General features: G+C 35.9%; 1 pseudogene; it reads left to right on the forward strand.

The window, feature by feature from the left end:
• The first annotated feature begins 767 nt into the window (after positions 1-767).
• The window catches only part of LOC102991174 (serine/threonine-protein kinase 35-like), a 143,497-nt pseudogene continuing 127,153 nt past the window's right edge, over positions 768-17,111 (forward strand).

Raw genomic sequence — 17,111 nt, forward strand, 5'->3', positions numbered from 1 at the left:
CCCTGTCCAGTGTTCTTTCTACATCCACGAGAGTGTAGACACCAAGAGCTGGAAATGAACAGCCCTCAATTGTAAGTATAAGGCTGATTCTGGATCTGCAACACTGATGCTTCCACAGAGGGAAGTGGTCCAAGGTTAGGAGGCGTGGCTTGTGAATTTGCCCTCAGTTCTTTGTTGTGTTTCATGTGGGTATCACAGCACATTTATTCCTGCATTCTTTCAAGTTCTTCTCATCACTTGACATTTTGAGGAGGAATGCTGAAATACTGAGTACTGTTTCCTGGGTTTTCCTACATCTCACTGCCATCTTGGTCTTCCTGCTTAAAGCAGAATGCATGCTGCAGGTGAGATTCTTTAGCAGAATGTGTTTGTCTTTGCCAGGGTGGACAGAAGGTGACATCATAGGGGCAGCACACCGGCCAGAAGGGGCTGGGAGAGCACGACTTCCCTCGTCCCTGCACCTTGGCTCCTCCAGGGGGCCGGTGGTGGGGGGGACCTGGAGGGATGCCATCCCCTAGGCCACGGGCATTCCAGCCTCAGCCCTGAAACTTGGAAACCAATCAGCTGCATTTGTAATCCAAGGTCATCTCCATCTGTGCCCTCCCCAGTCCTCTCCTGCAAGGAGAACCACACTGCTGGGGGGATGTCTGCTGGAGGAAGTGTTGGCTCTGCCACTGAGGGCTCTGCTTTTCCAAGAGAAGGAAGCTCCAGGGATTTGGGTGGGTTGCTGGGAACCAAGTTCCCTCACGCCACCTTCTTCGTGTACGATGGGCATGGTGTGCTGTGGGGCCTGGGAATGGGCCCAGTTTGCTGGGGACAGACACGGTGCTCGTTCCCTGGCACCGTCGGTTTCCACAGACAATGATGGAAGAGTTTTCTTCACGCCAGTTGCTGGGCAGGTTCCAGGCACTCGTTCGTGCTTAGGTGAAAGGACGAATGAGTCGTATATGCCGGAAGCCTAAGTCACATCCTTGAATGCTGGTGATCGCACCAGAGAAGGCCTGGCAGGAGGGAAAGGGCCACTCTCCTCTAAGGTCCTGGGCCTGCCCCGGGGCTGGGCTTGCCGCTGCTTTCTTAGAAGGGAAGGATTCTTCTCACCTCCTCCTCCAAGAGCCATCTTTCAGCCGGCCTCCCGCCTGCAGACTCCTCGAGGGTCAGAGGTGACTGCTTGCAGCTCCCGCCCAGCAGCCCCCCTTGGCAAGCTCCAACAGCAATGATGTTACACTTCAATGTAGTCGAGACAGGGTGTAAGTTATTGTTTGCATAAAAAAGAATCATGTTCCCTGTGTACATTAAAAAAAAAATTTAAGTCTGAATTGTATGGTAATAAAACTTGTTTGAAAATCTGGAATAGTGTTGCTGCCAGCTTATTTTCCTGGTACATCTGTCTGTGTGCCCATAATTCTGTTTCGCAGCAGAAGTGAAGAACTATATGTAAAGAAAGTATAACAATTATTTCTTTGTATTTTAGGGGCTTTAACCAAGACATCCTCTAGTTGGTATTAGGAATGTTTGCTTAATTTCTGAACTAAAAAAGAATCATGTTCCCTGTGTACATTTTAAAAAATTTTTAAAAAGTCTGAATTGTATGGGAATAAAACTTGTTTGAAAATTTGGAATAGTGCTGCTGCCAGCTTATTTTTCTGGTACTTGTATTTTCACATGTTAAATGATCTTTATATATGTTGAATTAACAAATATTTTGAGTTTCCTGAGGAAAAAAAAAAAAAAACATTAATGGTATTGAAATGTGTTAGTAGTCTGGCTGTGTGCCCAAAATTCTGTTTCGCAGCAAAAGTGAAGAACTGTATGTAAAGAAAGTATAACAATTATTTCTTTGTATTTTAGGGGCTTTAACCAAGACATCCTCTAGTTGGTATTAGGAATGTTTGCTTAATTTCTGAACTTTTTTTTTTAAACAAGTTGTGGTTTTTTTAAGGCTTCAACCTGATTAGTGCATAGTCAGCCATCAACTAAGGCTGAAGTATCTCTGACTGAGGTGTTTTTGTTTGGTTTTGTTTTTTAAAATCATGTATTTGCTACAGAGTATTGTACTTGTCTCAATGGGAATGGTGTAAAAAACTGAGAAGGCCTTATGTGATATGTATCATACTTAATAAATCAATCTTATAAAAAATGTCTATGCTGATCGTTTTTGTTATGACAAGTGTTATCTTAGAAGCATCTTTCCCTTTTAGGTAGGATCTTTAAAAAGGATGTTAGAAGCAGCTTACACACAATCCAAGTTTCTGACTTTTTTCTATCAAACTTCCAAAACTCAAGCATGTATAAGAATGCCTTTGAAGGCTCAGGGGCTGATAGCTCATACAGGATTCAATAACAAAAATTATTATTATTATCATCATAATTTCCTATTCAGGGATAAAGGAGTCTCCATTACCTACCATCCCACCTCAACTCATATATATTATATACTATATACTATATATTATATATATAATACTGTATATAAGAATTTATCACTTGTGATATTCACCACTGGTATTATTGTCAATATTACTTAGGGTTCAGCTTGCAAAAGAGAGAGATCCATTTCAAACAAGTTTAAGAAAAAATAGTAAAAACTAGTAAAAATGTATTAGCTCACTTATTTGAGGAGTCCAGGTATTGAGTTGGCCTTTGAAACTTCAGAAATGCAAAATGTATGTTTTTTCATTCTCTGTCCTTCCTTCTTTCTCCAAGATGCTCTAAGAGTTTTGCCAGTATTTTTTTCTGCTTCTAGATAAGCAACCTTGGCTACAGAGAAATAAAGGTTTAAATTATCTGAGTTTTATAAACAAAGAGAAAAGGAAAAGCCTCTCATGGAGTCAGTGAATAATGAATCCATCCTTTAACCAATCACTATGAAAGAAGGAGGAAGAGGATGGCGTATAATGATTAGCCATTATTGGGTCATGTTCATCCTTCAGTAGCCAGAACACTCTAAATACAGCCTCCCAGAAACTACATGAGAATGGGGATGGCAAATTCCCCAAAATGACGTGTTTTATTTTGAAAAGAGGCAAAATATGATGAGCAAAAAATGCAATAAAAATAAAACAGATGTCCATACCACATAGCCTTTCTCCATTTCCCTTGAGACAAATAAGTTTAGATTCAGATTCTTGAAGCAAAACAGTCACTTTCAGAAACAGTTGCCTTCCCTTTTGTTAACTGTAAAAGAATCATAACTCCGGGGTGCAGGTGTCACATTTTGATAATTTTGCCAAGAAAAAAAATTAAAAGATGCAGTTGGTTGGAGCCATTCATGCTCCAAAATATATTCCCTGTCATCCTGAGATTTTACCATCTGTAACTCTATTGTATAAGCTATTAAAAGTCCTTACAAAAAAACCCATAGAATTGGGATGTTATGACTGGAATGGACCTGCTGGACTGTTCAGTCTATTTCCTAAGACATTGAAGAAATACTGTCTTTTTTAAGGATCATGCACTCTTTACACCTGACCTCCAGGGATGGTGATTCTACTGTGTCCTAAGGCAGCATAGTCTGGTGTTCAACATCTTTGATTATTGGAGAGCAATTTGAAAATATTGTGAAAAGAGGAATAGTTATATATTATAAAAGAGACATACAATTTGAACTCTAAAAAGTATTTTTTCCCATAATCTTGAGATGAAGACTGCTATCCTGTAATCTCTTCTCATTGATATTGGGGTCAAATAAGTATAATTTCCCTTTTTTGAGACTGTCCTTCATATATACCTAGAGCCAGTTATATGTTCCCTATGCATCACTTATCCTTCAAGATAAATATTGCTGATTTCTTCAGCCTTTCATCATGTAAATAAGTCTAAAACATACCTGTTCAAAACTAATTTCAGTGTCTTTTTTAAAACTTCCTGAGACTTAAGGGGAAGAAACACTAAAATCTTTCTCTGCCTCTCTGTCTCTCTCACAGTATTGGAAGACCCATGATTTAATTTTGTTTACTCATCACAAAAACGCAGAAAGTCAGATATGATTTCCTCCATTTTGATAATGACGAAACTGTGGTTTTCAAGGGTAAATGCATTTCCCAGCAGTCAAAATTCAAATGCAATTACTTATGACTGGGAACCCTATGCTCCTCCCACCTGGCCATGGGGGATATAAAGAGGACAGCCTGTTATAGAAATGGTTTGGTGTAAATTATACCAGTTGGGGAGGCTCCCATGTATTCAGCATTTCCATTGATTCTGATGCAAGCGAACAAAACAGATGAACCTCAATGATATGCTAAGTGAATGAGTCTTTCAGACATGAAAGACTATGAAGTGTATGATTCCATTTATATAAAATGAACAAAAACAGCAAATCTATAATAGTAGGTACCTAAGGCTGGGGGCGGGTATGGAAATAGGACTAGATACTGCAAATAGGTACAAGGAGTCTTTTGGGGAGTAATGGAAATGTTTCTAAAATGGATTGTGGTGACATCTGCCCAAATTTTAAAATTTACTAAAATTATTGAATTGTACATTTGAGAGGGAGACATTTTATTTTGTGTAAAGTATGCCTCAATGAAGCTATTGAACAACAGCAAAAAATGACTCTTGCTAATAAAAATGAGAAATGACTGGAGGAAAAATGTTGTAGAATTTGTACCTTGATAGTACTGTTCTTTGTGTACTGAGATGTTATAGATTATATGTCACACCATCATTTTATATATAGTAAGAAAAAATTCTTCAAAACCATAACATTGTTTGCTCATAATTATATATATATATATATATACATATATATGCTAAAAGTACTTTTAAATTTAGACCTAAACTTTTATCACATATCACAACAATGTGTACAACTATGAAAAAGTTCACATGTGCACTGATAATGAAAAGTAAATCAACACAACGGTTTGACTGACTGAAAGGTTTATGTTGATTTCAGAAATGATAAAACATGAAAAACATATACATTCTAGACTGTAAATGATAAACAGTAGAATGAGAAGAAAACCAAAGGCGCAGAATAGCCAGTACTGGGGACGTAAGTAGGAGTCAGTTGGGTTAGGAGGGAGAAGGATGTTTCTTTACAAGGGAAACCTTTGGTTAAAAAAAATGGTCTTAGACAGAACTAGCTAGAGTGAGCAGGGTGAGCAATGAGAAACCGTCTCTCAATATCACAACAGAAACTCACTGAGGCTGATACAACACCTCAGATCACTGGTCCATCAGCAGTTAAGCATCATCACATGTCATCTCCCCAAAGTAGCCATTGCCACTGTGTTGACATCTCCATTAAATGTGTGTAGGTTACTTTACAAAAGTTTGACCTACTTATGCCTCAAGAGTTGCTGAGCACCATCTTACCTGGTGTGTTCACTCTCCAGACAACGATTTAGAATACTCATAAGCCCACTCACACCTGAAAGTGAATGTGGTGCCTCTGTTACTCAGAGAGATGGTCATGGTACAGAAGGAAGAGCCCCAGTACCTGTGCTCAGGTAGGACTGAATAGCAATAAATACTTACCTCCCTTCTACTTATAGTTCTAAGTTTTAAAGGAAAAAATGATACCTAAGTTTAACTGTGAATACTGCCAGCATTAAGCAGTGTCTTGACTGTACTGTAATGAAAACAGCATGCCTTTTGAAAGCAAACAGTTTAATGAGTATCTTACCTTTGACACTTATTAGCTTCTTAACCTTCTACACGTTATCTCAACTGCCAGAGCTTGTTTCCTCCTTCTAAACTAGGGACAATAATAGACATCTTTCTTACATTTTTGTAAGAAATAAATGAGACTGTGTATAGTATGTAATATAGTACTTTGAATACAGTAAAAGATCAAGAAAAATCTAATATCATTATAATGACCATCATCATCATCACCACCATCATTATAAAAATTGTATCATTATCATCATCTAAACTAGGGACAATAATAGACATCTTTCTTACATTTTTGTAAGAAATAAATGAGACTGTGTATAGTATGTAATATAGTACTTTGAATACAGTAAAAGATCAAGAAAAATATAATATCATTATAATGACCATCATCATCATCACCACCATCATTATAAAAATTGTATCATCATCATCATGATTAAATTACTACTTAGAGTCTCAATTTGGAAAACATGATTGGTGTGAGAGTGTGAGTGTGTGTGTGTGTGTGTGTGTGTGCAGACTTGTTTCTCTCACTGCAGGATTATGTAAGGAGGAAAGAATTTTGACTTGTGAACTATCCTCACCTGGACAAGTGACTGTTATTATTAGCTCAAATAAAATTACTGAAAGTATAAGAATGCCCAGCCATAGGCCAAAGTATCTTTATTTAATGAACAGTATAGTTACAACATACTATCGTCAGAGTCTGAGATGTTTAGCTCATTCTATCTGTTCTTTATGTAAGGATATTTCCCTATGACCTTGATGTAAAGTATCACTTGATAACTTCACTCTAAACTACAGATATAAGGTACACAACAGCTGAAATCTAGTGTACTTAAGTTTCATTTCTGGTTCTACCTGTGATAGATTCAGCTACTTATGTTATTGTCTGATATTTCATTTGATCCATCACTAGATCAGGATTTGGTGCCTTGTTGCAAAAAAAAAATATTGTTTTCAGGATTATAGAACCACCTCTCAGTCTGTGGTTTTTCTTGATCGTGGTTATGCAAACATAGATTAAGTAATAAGTTCTTACTTGCATGGCTGGTTCCAATGTATGCTTTCCAGGAGCATAGAATCAATACAGTTACACTTGTAATTTAAAAAAAAAGGAAAAAAAAGAAAAGAATATGAAAATTATACCACAACAGTTCAATGAAGTTAATATATGTTAAAAAATCACCTTATACTACAATATGTTAGAAGTGTTATTGTATGTATGTTCATATATTGATATGTCTCTCTCTATGTATATATCCCAACAACACAGAGACTGGATACAAGTATGGGTGACATTGGAGTTGAGTTTTCTCTCTTTCTTTGAATTAGAAATTGCCAGAAATTGTTGAACTGTAGAGTGGGGTAAAAACCTGGGAGGTTTGATACAGGTGTATTCTAGATAGAATAAAGCAGTCTCCAAAGTCAATAGATTCCATAAACAGGCCACTTATTATTTCCATTGTAGAATACAAAATGATGTCTCTGTCTTGTTATTTCAGGAATCATACTAAACATATTGGCATATAATTTTTTCATATTACTTATTTTGGTCACATAATTTAAGTTTTTCCATCCTGATAACCATCTTAATTACTGGCATAAATTAACTTTTTCATTTTTAACAAATGAGATGGGAATACAAATAACAAGTCATATTAAAAATCAAGTGTACCATAATGACCTGATTTGAGTTAAAATGTGTTTATATTTTCAATTAATCCAGATGTCTGTGGAAATTCATAAATAAGTGACAAACAAAATGTGAACAATTTAAGTTAATTCTTAGTATCTAGAATATTTGATTATTCTTTCATTTTCAATTATTTCCTTCTCAGTCTTTATCTTAAAATAAATAAATGGAAAAATTACAATTAAAAAAAGTAGGTAGGGGAAAAAGGGAGTCCTGAGTTTGGCAAGATTATCATAGAAATCCTTCAGAGTACCATACATTTAAAATTAAACTTCGTCACTTCTGGGAGTATATTCTTAGTTTTTTATAATGGAGAAGGAAATTTTGTAGAAAGAAGTGCTTTACAACCCAGAGCAGGAAGTAGCTTTCTTTATCTCACATTGTGTGTGTGTGTGTGTGTGTGTGTGTGTGCGCGCGCACGTGCATGTGCACCAGAGAGAGAAGGAGAGTCAATATGTTTTTGTTTACTCATTGTTTGGAGTTTTCTACCTACTCTCCAGCCATAATTTCCTTCTGCTTTTCTTCCACTAAAGATGGTTGTGATGTCTGAAGTAAAGAAGGTGAGCTGTGAGTCATTACTAGTAGGTGATAAGTCAGAAAATTTATAAAAACCTCAGTTATGAGTCAATCCAACTATCCCATTTGCACCATCTGCTTAGAACCCACACTTGGATGTTTGTTAAAGGCAGCAACTGACCACGAACACAAAGACCTAGAAAAGGTAGTTTATATATCTTCATCTGAACTCTTATATAGGCTTCTATTTTTGCAATACTATTTGCTGAAGTGTAATATAGAGTCTGAAACTAAAAAGAAAAAAAGAACTAAACTTATTTTCAAAAATTCCAAAGATGTTTGACATAGACCATCTCCTTGTTAAGGTGCCTCTCCCTCAATAGAATAAGGCTCTTTTACCTATGAAATAAGTCACTTACTTTCCTCTCTAGACCTCAGTTTTCACATTTGGAGAAATGATACTAATGCCTATCATTCAGGACTGTAAGAGATAACTAAGATGATTAATTTAGAGGCTTAGCTCCATATCACGTACAGAGTAAATACAGACTATAGAAGAGTATGTAGCTAGTCACCCAAAATGTTTCAATTATCACCTAAGTCCAGACAAATAACTCTTATTCATGTTCACCAACACTTTTATTTTGAAAAAATTTCCAACATATAGAGAAATCAAAAGGAGTAGTACAATGGACATTCATACACTCTTCACTTGACTCACCAGTATTTGGTCATATCGGTTTCATTTCTTGATAGATACATACATATTTTTGCTGAACTTTAAAAAGTAAGTTGCAGAGTCTTGCTGGAATGATATCAGTAAATGGCAGAATAAGTGGCTCTTGATTTTGTACCCCCTCACAAAAGAACAAATAGCAAGTACATAGAAAGATGCCTTTGTGAAGATCTAAGAAACCAAGAATGAGGCTAAAGCATCCACTTTGGACCACAGAAACTGAGAACATAATACAATAGAATGGTAATAGGAGCAATTTCACTTTGACCATATCACACTTCCCACAGGACAGCAGAGCAACACACTGATGGGATCCCCTAAGCCCATGGTTTCTCCAGTGAAAAAGAAGAGTCCAAGGTAAACATCCAACTTCCTCAGAATTGCAGGATGCTTCCTGGGAGGCCCCCTTAGATATTGACTCATGAGGATCACTGCAAGAATCAGCTAGAGAAAGAAAGGGGGAATGGGCTTTACAGTGTGTTCCTACTGGTGGCAGCACCCTAGTGGAGATTTCAGGCAGCAGCTCTGCCCGTCTACAGAGCTGAGCCAGCATTCACATCTAGCCAGGGATCTCAGTTGACAGTTTTGTCCAGTTTAGGTTTCTAGCCAGTGGGTTGTCCTGGACATGGAGCCCATTCTACAGCATCCCAAATTATGAAAGCAATCAGCAGCCTGGCACAACTGTGGAGCATAGCATCTAGCCCCACCTAACCAGGGAACCAAGCCAGAGAATCTGAGCAGCCTATCTTATACACCACACAAGCAGAGAGCCAAGCCAGCAGCTTCACTCAACTGCTGAACATAACATCTGACCCCGCCTGAACAAGGAGGCTGAACAGTAACTATAGAAAGCCTGGAAAGCCTGGTACTGCCCAGATGTGGAGCCCAGTCTACTACACTGCTAGATTGATAAGCACAGCCTACAACCTCATCTAGGTAGACAGCATAGTCAGCAACCCCACCTAATCATAGAGCATAGCCTGCAACCCCACCAGACAAGGAAGCCTGGCCAGTGAGCTCTTCCAACAGTGGAGTACAACCAGTGGCCTGCCTGACCATGAAGCCCAGCCTGTGGTCCCACCCAAAGTTACAGGCCTGATCCATGATGAATATAAATGCAAAAATTCTAAACAAAGTACTAGCAAACCAAATTTAACAGCACATTAAACGGATCATATACCATGATCAAGTAGGATTCATCCCTGGGATGCAAGGATGGTTCAGTATATGCAAATCAATAAATGTGATACACCACATTAATAGAATGAAAGATAAAAATCATAGGATCATCTCAATAGATGCAGAAAAGCATTGGACAAAATATAATATCTTTTCATCATAAAAAACATTCAACAAATTGGGTGTATAAGGAATGCACCTCATCATTTTAAAGGGAATCTATGACAAGCCCATCACTAGAATCACACTCAATGGTGAAAGTTTGAAAGTTTTACCTCTAAGTTGAGGAACTAAATAAGGGCATCCACTCTTGCCACTCCTTGTCAGCATAGTATTGGAACTCCTAGCCAAAGCAATTCAACAAGAAAAATAAATGAAAGGTATCCAATGGGAAAGGAAGAAGTAAAACTGTCACTGTCTGCAGATGACGTGATATTATATATAGAAAACCCTAAAGACTCCACCAAAAAATGTTAGAACTAATAAACATATTCTGTAAAATTATAGGACACAAAAGCAAAATACAAAAAATCAGTTGTGTTTCTATATATCAACAACAAACTCTCTGAAAAAGATGAAAAGAAATCCACCCAATTTATAATAGATTTAAAAAATGAAATACGTAGGAACAAATTTAACCAAGGAGGAGAAAGATCAGTACACTTGAAACTATAAGATATTGTTAAAGATATTGAAAAAGACACAGATAAATGGAAAGATAACCCATGTTCATGAATCAGAAAATTAATATTGTTAAAATGTCCATACTACCCAAAGTGATCAATAGATTAAATGATTAGACTTAAATGTAAAACCTGAAACTGTAAACTCCTAGACAAAAACAGAGAAAAATCTCTACTGCCATTGGTCTGGGCAATGATTTTTTGGATATGACAGCAAAAGCACAACCACCAAAGCAAAAGTATACATGTAAGACCACATCAAACTAAAGCACTTATGCACAGTAAAACAAACAATCAACAAAATAAAAAGGCAAACTATAGAATGGGAGAAAGTATTTGCAAGCCTTATAACTGATAAGGGGTTAGTAATAAAATATATAAGAAAATCATGCAACTATATAGAACAAATAATAATAAACCATTTTTTAAAAAGGGTAAAGGATTGGAATAGACATTTTTTTTTTCAAAGAAGACTAGCAAGTGACCATCAGATATGTAAAAAGGTGCTCAACATCACTAATCATCAGGGAAGTGTGAATCAAAACCACAATATCACCTCACACCTCTTAACATGGCTATTATACAAAAGACAAGAGATAACAAGTGCTGGTGAAGATGCGGAGAAAAGGGAACCTCTGTGCACTTTTGGAGGGAATATAAATTGATACAACCATTACAGAAAGCATTTGGAGGTTTCTCAAAATATTAAAAATAAAACTAACATATGATCTAGCAATATTACTTCTGAGTATATATCTGAAGAAGATAAAATCCCTACTGTAAATAGATACATGCAACCCCAAGTTCATTGCACTATTATTCTCAGTAGCCAAGATATAGAAACAAACTATTCATAGTTGAATGAATAAAGAAAATATGAAAAAAATGTACATGCATACATATTATTCAGCTTTAAAGAAGAAAGAAATCATGCCATTTCCAACATGAACATGGATGAATAAAGAAAAATGTTAAGTTAAATTCATAGAAACAGGAAATGGATTGGTTGTTACCCAGGGCTAGGAGGTAGGGGAAATGAGTTATTTATCAAAGGGTACAAACTTTAAGTTATAAGATGAATCAGTTCTGGGGATCTAATGCATAACATGGTAAATATAGTAACATGGTAAATATAGTTAATCATAATCTATTGTATACTTGAAAATTTTTTAAGAGAATAAACCTTAAATAATCTCACCACAAAAAGGTAAGTATGTGAGGTGATGGATGTGTTAACTAACTTAAATGTGGTAATTGTTTCATAATACATGCATAAATCAAGTCGCCACGTTGTACACCTTAAAGTTATATGATGTTATTTATCAATTATATCTCAATAAAGCTGGAAAAAATAAAAGTAAGTTGCAGACATGATATTTCAAACCTAAATATTCAGCATACCTCTCTTAAGAAAAACTAAGTTCTTAAGATGAGAATACAGTTATTTTTATGAAGTCAGTAGGCTTTGTGATTAAATTTGAGGCAAATCTCAGTGTAAATTAAAATGTTATTCATTTTCCATATGGAAAATACATTCACTGTATTTTAAAAAGTTATACATATGTACCCTTTCATAGATTCAACCCTAATACCATGATTTTGGAAGAATAGGTGCTATCGTATTGTGAGTGTTTTTGGTAGCAGTAGAGGAAATTAAGTCCAAAAGGATTGAGTGAGTTGCTGGATATTCAACAATGTGTTTTCAATCTACACAATTCCAATTCCCTAGCTCCCCAAGTGAAAGAGTTTCATGTTAGGGAGCATGCTGAAGTTTGGAATCATTATTAACTTTTATCAATTCAATATCTCTGTATGGTAGGTATCATTTCCTTTCCCTTAGTTTACAGATGATGATCCAGAAACTCAGAAGAAACACATTCTTCACACAAAATCACAAAAGAAGTAGTAAAACTGGAAATTAAAGCTTTTTACTCTTTCTGACTCTTAAAACTATGCCACTTAAAACACAGAATTGAGACCATCCAAGTGCCATTCACTGTTCAGTGCTGTAGCTTCCTGTTGCACAGGGCCGTTAGTTTCAGTTAGAAACCGTAAATTAGTGGATGCCTTTTTCATTTTCATAAAAATAATAAGTTGCAAATTGTAATCAAAATTTGCCTGAAAGGTAAATTCAAGGAACAGAAATAACTAACACTTGGATACATATGAATTGACATGCACTGGCTAATATCTATATAATTAATCATCACAACAGCCCAATTACATAGAGGTATTTCCATCATCACATACGAAATAAAAATAATAAATAAGAAAGTATACATTCACCTTTGGCATTGAGGACTTTGTGATGCTCTTTTATTTGTCAAAATGTTATAGTTCAATGGCAAAGTTCAGCCTTGGGATATGAAGAATGTTATTTTGAGATGTCTTGGATAAGGCAAGTTCAGAAGAGAGTGGCCAGTTTTTGGAAGCTCTCTTCCACCTTTCTGTGCTTCCATCTCCCATCCTAATACTATGTGCCCTCTTACTGCCTTTGACACATGTAACCTCTCCTGGTAATGGCTTAATAGTGCTATGACCAAGTTGTTTCTTCACTCTCCAAAGAAACAAATGCATTTGTATGAAATCTCCAATTTGGCAAAATGTATATCATAGTGGAAACATTACCCAGTAAGGCTGAAGACATTTAGTTGATGAGATGGTAAGATATAGTTGATGGGAAATGCTTCGATTGCCTTTCAGATCACATAATGCTGATGAAAATTACACACCACAAAACTAAACTGGATTAATACATGGGATTTTTGCAGCCCACATTTTTTTGTTTCCTCTTAAGAAGCTTGCGTCCGGGTCAGACTAAGCAAAATCTCCTAGTACTTCATCTATGCTCCCATTCTTTGCTTGTTTCCTCCTAATATGCCCCATCCTCTCCTTTCCCCTCTTCAGAGTTCTAATGAGCCCCTAGGCTCTCTTTCAATAACCTGTATAAAATTTGAGCTCAGATGTGATCTAATTTAACATTTACTGCTTCTTGTGAATGTAAACATAGCTACATTAGTACTATTATTACATTATCTTTAAATATGTTATTTTACCTAAGACGAGTCATTAATTTCCTGTTCTTATACTTTTAAAACATTAAATCAAATTCTGCTAAAAAAAGAAGTGTTCCCATTACAGAAATTTCTGGCATCACTCAGTGAATCTGCATATACAAGTACTTCTTAGAGATTCTAAAATAATGCCTCACAAAGTGGTCACATATTCCGCTTACATATAAATCAACACTGACTGCTGTCTAGTCCGCGTTTGAAAAGGAACTGGATTATGTATAACTGAAAGAATTTATATTCAATTATGTGGAACAAGTTTTTCCTCTCTAATAAAAAAATAATAAAATACTATACATTCATATCCTAGTGCCACTGGGAAGGAAGGAATCATGTCCCTGATTTCTGAACCATTCACCTATCAAATCAATCCTCCTAGAACAACTCAGGTCTAACTTGAATAGAAAGGAAGCCTCCTTCTCTAACTGCACATTTATTTCCTTCCTCAATATAGGTTTATGATTTTCTGTCAATTTTAGAATGCTTAAGATTATAAAATATACAAACACAAGAAGAAATATACACTTGAGGAAAATACATGGCTAAATGGGGAAATAACTATTTTTAAATCTCATTTAATTGTCCAGGAGAATATGCTTAACATGCTAGAATTATTTTAAAAATTGATACAATATGTATCTCATCTTGCCCTCATGGACACAGTGTAAGTCTTCACCTTACTTTGAGCAGGAAAGATTGTTCTGGAGCTTACACAATACATCTAAAGACATAAACCAAGTCCATAAATGGAAAAGATAATGAGGATTTAAAATTTATATAGGTGCTTTATTAATATCATGGTATGTTCTCAGATTAACTTTGCTCAGCATTTCCATAAATTTCTTCTCAAATAAAAAAGAAAAATGTCACTCACTAACAACAAACTGACACACAGATAACAGATGGCTGTGCAGTTTTTTTTAGAGTAAAAAAGCATTCAGAATGAGGCATATCATCTATTATTTTGCCTTACCCTCTTTATCACTTTCAGTCTAAACAGAAAAGTGACGCCTTACAGGAAAATGACCCCCTTTGTGACATTTCTGATATGACTATACAATTTCCACACCAGGGTGGTTCATTTCAGAAATGAATGAGACATACTTTAACATTTCACAAATTCTATGTTTTGGAAATGAACCTTGCAGAAATTCATTAAGCTGCCGCATAAATTCTAAATATCAGAAATATATGATTTCAATGATAAAAATATTCTAAGAAGTCCTCTAACATAGGTGTGTGTGGATGAGAATGAACACAGCAGGAAGAACTGTAAACCAATTCACAATTCCATGCTCTACTAATTGTAAAAAAGAAACTAGGTGTCAATTATGCATAGCTGATAACTGTCTTTGTTGTAGAATTTCATCGTGGCTGTGAAGACCCTTTTCCAAAGTTGTCTTCCCCAGACGGCCTCAGTGAAGATTTGTTTTCCTTTTACAGTACACAATTTAAATTGCTATGACTTTGTGCTAACTGAATACTTACCACAGAGGTAAGTGCTATTTTGATTTTGCCTCACAACTGTTACCCAATTATACAGAGAGCTTAAGAACTATGTTCTAAATAACATATTCAGTAAAATTGTACAGCTAAGGTTGAAACTCAGGTCAACCTGAGACAAAAATTCCAGGCTTTTAACCACTTTTGCAGTTTGGCGATTTTAGTTACAAAGGTCATCTTTATCACTGTGTAATTATTATAATAATATATTGTAGTTTATGACCACAGAAAAACAGTATTTACCCAAGAAAATAACAAAATAACAATGTTGACAAAACTCTATTTTATAAATTTCCTATTTCCCAAATATTCTTTCTTATCATTATTAGAAGCAAATAGATAACATAATTTTGGAAGGAAATCTCTTTTTCTAGTCTTAAAAAATAGATAAAAATCACAAAGCAATGAAATATTTCTAATTATTGAATAAAACTGGGAGGTCCCCAGATCTCACTAGACTGCAGGGGAAAATAAAATAACATTAATAAGCATTTTATTCTTCACTCTTGGGAGCACCCATTTTGCTTGGTGAACACCCACAAAACACCTTTGCCTCCCTTTCCAAACTGGCTCTTGTCACTGCCTTCACTTACCTCCGCCACTGATCACAACACAACCAAGTACTGCCCTGCTCTAAAATCACTGTGGACTATGCCCATGTGGAATACCATCTCTGGCAAGATGCTCCAAGCTGTGCTTTGCATCTTATCATTATTGAAACCAGGGAAATGTCCATAACTCTGATATCACCGCCTTTCCTACAATACTGATCATTGTTCCAACGTGGAATTGCTAATTCTTCTCTTGGGCCTCTTTTTAGGGACATCTCCTAACCAAGACATTTGGGTCATGAGATCATGAAATATTTTTGGCATTATATATACATAAGCCTTTCTCCAGGAAATGCAGATACTACCGGTGTGACTGAATTTTGAAGATTTAATAATTGCTGGAACTTACTCAAAACTATTTCTCACCTCCAATGATTAGGACAAATCTTAATCTCACACATAAACCAGATAAAACACAGCTGCTCTGGTTGAAGTGGAATTGTAAAAAACTAACAATCTCCTAATCTCGATTTTCACAGTAGCACCTGAGGCACACACGACACAGGTTGTACACACTAGCTTATAACATTGATTGCGCTTTTTTTAAATGTGGTAAATCTCTATATGCAATGAAGTGGCATTTCCCTAAGTTAAGGACATGATCCTTGTAACTCTCTCATGACATGAGGCTCTAGATATATGAAGACACAACAGGTACCTGATTATTTGATTTAAACATATGATTAGTATGGTTCTGGAATGGTTTCTTGCCTAAAGTTCCAATACATACACAAAATTAAAAATAAAACATTTTTTAAAACAAAAAAATGCCCAGATATTCTGTGACTAAGAATATTTTTTTAAATGTAAACATTTGGTTAAACAATATAAAATATTTTTATAGTTTTCCTAATTAATTTTGCAGATACACTTAAATTAAGGCCATTTTAAAATTAGGTTCTGCTCTTTCCAAAGTAGCATGTTATAACCAATTCTCATTTCACACTTGAACTAAAAACCAGAAATGAATAACCTATGGCCCATGGCCAGGCACCCACAGGAGAGACTAACAGTCTTGCCATCTGTCATCCCAATGGGGCCTTCATAAATAGCACCAGACTGTCAGATTTAAACTGAGTTTAAAGAGGGACAATATGGGACAGGAGAACATACTGAGAGTATGGACAGAGGGAAAAAAAAAAAAAAAAAAAAACAGACAAAATAACTTTTCCCTTAAATTCTCAAGAAAAGTAAGCACACATATTATCCATGCTCTGAGGACAGGGCTCAGGGGATTTCAGGAGGAAAGCAAATCTTGTTCTAAAATTTGGGGGCTTGGCTCTGCTACTAATCATCCATGCAAAATGAAAAACAGGTCAAATGTGTGTGTGTGTGTGTGTGTGTGTGTGTGTGTGTGTGTGTTGAGGCTATCCTCGGGTCTCTTCCAGTTATATTGCTCTGTGATGATAAATAAAAATTGCTTTTCCTGACTGATATTCCATTAACATTTCTGCCTACCCAAGTTGTGTTTTTCTTCTCTTGTTTATGACATAT

The sequence above is a fragment of the Physeter macrocephalus genome, chromosome 12 (genome assembly GCF_002837175.3).
Source record: "Physeter macrocephalus isolate SW-GA chromosome 12, ASM283717v5, whole genome shotgun sequence".
Taxonomy (NCBI): Eukaryota; Metazoa; Chordata; class Mammalia; order Artiodactyla; family Physeteridae; genus Physeter; species Physeter macrocephalus.